Source organism: Motacilla alba, chromosome 5 (genome assembly GCF_015832195.1).
Source record: "Motacilla alba alba isolate MOTALB_02 chromosome 5, Motacilla_alba_V1.0_pri, whole genome shotgun sequence".
NCBI classification, from domain to species: domain Eukaryota; kingdom Metazoa; phylum Chordata; class Aves; order Passeriformes; family Motacillidae; genus Motacilla; species Motacilla alba.
In genome coordinates, this window is record NC_052020.1 from 848,521 (window position 1) to 854,522 (window position 6,002).

The window sequence follows — 6,002 nt, forward strand, 5'->3', positions numbered from 1 at the left end:
AGAGCCGAGGTCGAGGGCAGAAGCGGACTCTCCTGCCCTTCCAAAGGGCACATCTCCTCTGGCTGCTCTCTCTGGGCAGTGCCTTGTGCGCAGGGCGGTGCTGCAGGCACAGCTCCATCAGGGCACGGTTGTCCCTGAGCAGCCGCAGCAGGCGCTGGCAGCCGCAGCGGCCCCGGCAGCCATTGCCTGCAGAGGCTGAGGGTCTGCGGCGCTGCTCCTGCAAGACACAGAGAAGGAGGGCAGGGCATGAGCCCCGTGGCTCTGGCTGCGGCCTCTGCGGGGTTGAGCGCGCCTGGCCGGGCTGGGGCGGCAGGGGCCGCAGGCAGGAGAGGCGCGCCTGCGGCTCCCCGGGGCTCCGCATGGGCCCCGTTGGTGCGCAGGGGCTGAGCCCCCTGTGCCTCGGGGCCTGGGCCAAAGGGGCCGGGCAGGAGCCCAGGAGCCCCGGGGCCTGCCCGGCTCTGCGGCCCCCGTGCCAGCTCTCGGGCCTGGCCCCCACAGCACCTTGGCCCCAGGCTTCGGGGGCTCCTGGCCCCAGCTGCCCCAGCCCGTCGCTCACCTCTGCCGAGCGTCTCCTGAGCCCCCTGCCAAGCCAGCGTGCCAGCAGCATGGCGCTCAGCAGCGTGGTCAGGGCGGAGCAGGTGCAGCAGAGCAGCTGCAGGCCATGCCAGGGGCTGGGCTCTGGGCCCGCGAGCTGCTGCTCCAGCTCCTCGGGAAGGACAGCGTCCCCCTCGAGACGGCTGGAAGGGTCGAGTCTTCCAGCCAGGAGCAGGAGCACGGAGAGCTGCAGGAGCCTGGAGAAGCCTGGGCCGGCCATGCTGCTGCTGTGGGACCAGCTGCCGCCTCTGCACACTCTTGCCACCTGGCTGCCTCCCGCGTTCAGCCCGCGCTCTGGCCTCGGCCACGGGCCCGGGGACGGTTGCCAGCCACCGGGCTGGCCCCAAAGGCTGTGATGTCACAAAAGCACCCATCCATGGGCTTGCAAGGGCCTTCTGAGGTCACAGGCTCCAGTCTGGGGCCCACGCCCAGCATGGCACCCTCCTGGAGCTGAGCGCTGAGTGCCACGCCCAGGCTTGCCTTGAGCCCCTCCCCCTGACATGGGCAGCCTGTTCCAAAACCCGATTCCCCTTTCTGGGAAAAAGGTCTTCCTAATGTCTAACCAAACCATCCCCTGGCACACCTTGAAACCTCTTTGCTTTGCTTCTGCTCTCCCTTGCCCTTGCCTGAAGAGGGTCCCACGGAGAGTCGTCCGAGTAACGACTATCAAACCAATATGACTCCATGTCTTTCTACTTTTTTCAGCAATTTTGGCATATTTATGCTTCTCTGTACTCTGTTTCAGGCCACCACTGCTTAATGCTCATTGGTTAAATGACTTTATTCACATATACGTGGTATTGACTGATTGATTGTCACGCTCTAGGCATTTTTAGTTGCAATTCTCATATCATGTTTGGCATCTGGCTTCATCCTTGCACAACACTCATTCCTACTTGTTGTATCTCTTAGAGGACAGTATATGGTCTGTCTTGTTCCGAGGACAGTACATGGTCATCAAAGTAACTCTGTAATCTGCAGGCCCGGGTTGTCCAATTCTTGTAAGTGTACAGCATGCCCTTGTTCTGCCAAAAAGTCTTTGAAACTTGCCCTCCTGGCAGAAGTCTGGCACTGACGTGCCGGCAGCAGAGGAGGCTGTGCCAATGAGTGCTGCTCAACCTTTAGCACATCCTGAGGGGCTCCTCTCCTGGTTCTTTCTGTCTGTCCATTACAGAAGAAAGCAGCGGCTCGGCAAAGACCTGCCGGTTCATGTCACAGCCAGTTGGTCCAAGGGGAAAAGGTCAAGAAATAGAGCGGGAAATGAACTTAGGCTGGAAAGTTGAAGAGGATTTCTTCTGGGAGAGCTTTTCAGGATGCACAGCCTTGTTTTTGAAGATGCACTGGGAGCAGCAGACGCAAGGCACTTCTAGGCTGGGGCTGCTGTGGCAGCAGGACAATCTGCAGGCTCCCTCCAGTCCTTGAGCCCTCAAAGCAGAGGAGAATGGCACTGAAAGCAGACAGAACTTGTCTCTGAATGTTAACAAAAAGAGGCAACTGCATACAAAAGGAACTCTATTGCTGCTGCTGCTCTTGCACACCTTTGAGCAGCCCTGTGATGGAAGGGGTGCGCATGATTTGTTCTGCTGAGGGGCAGAGAGCATGGGTATCCCAGGGAAGGAATTGCAAGGAGTGTGAGAGTTGCAAGGCAGAAGACTATGTGCATGGCACTGCCATGTACAGCACTGGGCATATTGTTCTTTAGGAAGGAAAGAGTCTGCTTGTATCTGCATGGGAGATTTAAAAACAAAAAATATTTTGTTTTGTTTTTTTTTTTTTTTTTTGGTGAGTGCAAGGCTTTATTTGAAATAGACCTCAATAATTAGTTTCAAGCTTTTGCCTTGAAATATTCTCCTCGGCACTAGTAAAATATGGACTTTTATGTGATCCAAGAAATTTGTGAATTCCGAATGGGGAGATCTCCACTTGCTGGTATTTGCTAGTTTTTGAAGAAACTCTCAGCTCTCATCCAAGGCTTCCTCTGAGGGCTTCCTTTTCTGTTCTTGTGAGACCTTTTATAAGTGCCTCATTTTAGTTTGTAAACCAAAGGCAAGTCTTTTGGAAGGAGCAATATGTTGCTGCACGAGTGCTGGTGTGGAGCTCTCGAGCAAACCCATCAATCGCTCCATCCCGTCTCGTGTGGAACTGCGAAAGACCACGGCAATACATGGAAAACCTGAGCTTTATTGAACTCTAAGACTCTTAAAAGCTACAACTAACGGCGGACGCCACTGCCTAACTACACCTAACTACTAGGAACCCGTTTTCTAACTCCCAAAAACTTTCTAAACCTTGAAAACCTACAATATCTAAGTAAAAACTTTCCTAAAAACAACAACTAAAAAAGAGGGGCTTTAGCACAGCCATGGTGGGGAACGTCCCAGTGCCTGGCGTGGGCCCTGGTCACGCATTCTCCCGCACGTGCCGCTAGCCCAGAGCGGGGCTGGAGCCTGAGAGCCGAGGTCGAGGGCAGAAGCGGACTCTCCTGCCCTTCCAAAGGGCACATCTCCTCTGGCTGCTCTCTCTGGGCAGTGCCTTGTGCGCAGGGCGGTGCTGCAGGCACAGCTCCATCAGGGCACGGTTGTCCCTGAGCAGCCGCAGCAGGCGCTGGCAGCCGCAGCGGCCCCGGCAGCCATTGCCTGCAGAGGCTGAGGGTCTGCGGCGCTGCTCCTGCAAGACACAGAAGAAGGAGGGCAGGGCATGAGCCCCGTGGCTCTGGCTGCGGCCTCTGCGGGGTTGAGGCGCGCCTGGCCGGGCTGGGGCGGGCAGGGGCCGCAGGAAGGAGAGGCGCGCCCGCGGCTCCCCGGGGCTCAGCGTGGGCCCCGTTGGTGCGCAGGGGCTGAGCCCCCCTGCGCCTCGGGGCCTGGGCCAAAGGGCCGGGCAGGAGGCCCAGGAGCCCCGGGGCCTGCCCGGCTCTGCGGCCCCGTGCCAGCTCTCGGGCCTGGCCCCCACAGGCACCTTGGCCCCAGGCTTCGGGGGCTCCTGGCCCCAGCTGCCCCAGCCCGTCGCTCACCTCTGCCGAGCGTCTCCTGAGCCCCCTGCCAAGCCAGCGTGCCAGCAGCACGGCGCTCAGCAGCGTGGTCAGGGCGGAGCAGGTGCAGCAGAGCAGCCGCAGGCCATGCCAGGGGCTGGGCTCTGGGCCCGCGAGCTGCTGCTCCAGCTCCTCGGGAAGGACAGCGTCCCCCTCGAGACGGCTGGAAGGGTCGAGTCTTCCAGCCAGGAGCAGGAGCACGGAGAGCTGCAGGAGCCTGGAGAAGCCTGGGCCGGCCATGCTGCTGCTGTGGGACCAGCTGCCGCCTCTGCACACTCTTGCCACCTCGCTGCCTCCCGCGTTCAGCCCGCGCTCTGGCCTCGGCCACGGGCCCGGGGACGGTTGCCAGCCACCGGGCTGGCCCCAAAGGCTGTGATGTCACAAAAGCACCCATCCATGGGCTTGCAAGGGCCTTCTGAGGTCACAGGCTCCAGCCTGGGGCCCACGCCCAGCATGGCACCCTCCTGGAGCTGAGCGCTGAGTGCCACGCCCAGGCTTGCCTTGAGCCCCTCCCCCTGACATGGGCAGCCTGTTCCAAAACCCGATTCCCCTTTCTGGGAAAAAGGTCTTCCTAATGTCCAACCAAACCATCCCCTGGCACACCTTGAAACCTCTTTGCTTTGCTTCTGCTCTCCCTTGCCCTTGCCTGAAGAGGGTCCCACGGAGAGTCGTCCGAGTAACGACTATCAAACCAATATGACTCCATGTCTTTCTACTTTTTTCAGCAATTTTGGCATATTTATGCTTCTCTGTACTCTGTTTCAGGCCACCACTGCTTAATGCTCATTGGTTAAATGACTTCATTCACATATACGTGGTATTGACTGATTGATTGTCACGCTCTAGGCATTTTTAGTTGCAATTCTCATATCATGTTTGGCATCTGGCTTCATCCTTGCACAACACTCATTCCTACTTGTTGTATCTCTTAGAGGACAGTATATGGTCTGTCTTGTTCCGAGGACAGTACATGGTCATCAAAGTAACTCTGTAATCTGCAGGCCCGGGTTGTCCACTTCTTGTAAGTGTACAGCATGCCCTTGTTCTGCCAAAAAGTCTTTGAAACTTGCCCTCCTGGCAGAAGTCGGGCACTGACGTGCCGGCAGCAGAGGAGGCTGTGCCAATGAGTGCTGCTCAACCTTTAGCACATCCTGAGGGGCTCCTCTCCTGGTTCTTTCTGTCTGTCCATTACAGAAGAAAGCAGCAGCTCGGCAAAGACCTGCCGGTTCATGTCACAGCCAGTTGGTCCAAGGGGAAAAGGTCAAGAAATAGAGCGGGAAATGAACTTAGGCTGGAAAGTTGAAGAGGATTTCTTCTGGGAGAGCTTTTCAGGATGCACAGCCTTGTTTTTGAAGATGCACTGGGAGCAGAAGACGCAAGGCACTTCTAGGCTGGGGCTGCTGTGGCAGCAGGACAATCGGCAGGCTCCCTCCAGTCCTTGAGCCCTCAAAGCAGAGGAGAATGGCACTGAAAGCAGACAGAACTTGTCTCTGAATGTTACGATAAAAGAGGCGACTGCATACAAAAGGAACTCTATTGCTGCTGCTGCTCTTGCACAACTTTGAGCAGCCCTGTGATGGAAGGGGTGCGCACAATTTGTTCTGCTGAGGAGCAGAGAGCATGGGTATCCCAGGGAAGGATTTGCAAGGAGTGTGAGAGTTGCACGGCAGAAGACTATGTGCATGGCACTGCCATGTACAGCACTGGGCATATTGTTCTTTAGGAAGGAAAGAGTCTGCTTGTAACTGCATGGGAGATTTAAAAAGAAATAATATTTTGGTTTGGTTTTTTTTTTTTTTGGTGAGTGCAAGGCTTTATTTGAAATAGACCTCAATAATTAGTTTCAAGCTTTTGCCTTGAAATATTCTCCTCAGCACTAGTAAAATATGGACTTCTATGTGATCCAAGAAATTTGTGAATTCCGAATGGGGAGATCTCCACTTGCTGGTACTTTGCTGGTTTTTGAAGAAACTCTCAGCTCTCATCCAAGGCTTCCTCTGAGGACTTCCTTTTCTGTTCTTGTGAGACCTTTTCTATGTGCCTCATTATATTTTGTAAACCAAAGGCAAGTCTTTTGGAAGGAGCAATATGTTTGTGCACGAGTGCTGGTGTGGAGCTCTCGAGCAAACCCATCAATCGCTCCATCCCGTCTCGTGTGGAACAGCGAAAGACCACGGCAATGCATGGAAAACCTGAGCTTTATTGAACTCTAAGACTCTTAAAAGCTACAACTAAGGGCGGACGCCACTGCCTAACTACACCTAACTACTAGGAACCCGTTTCCTAACTCCCAAAAACTTTCTAAACCTTGAAAACCTACAACTTCTAAGTAAAAACATTCCTAAAAATAACAACTAAAAAAGAGGGGCTTTAGCACAGC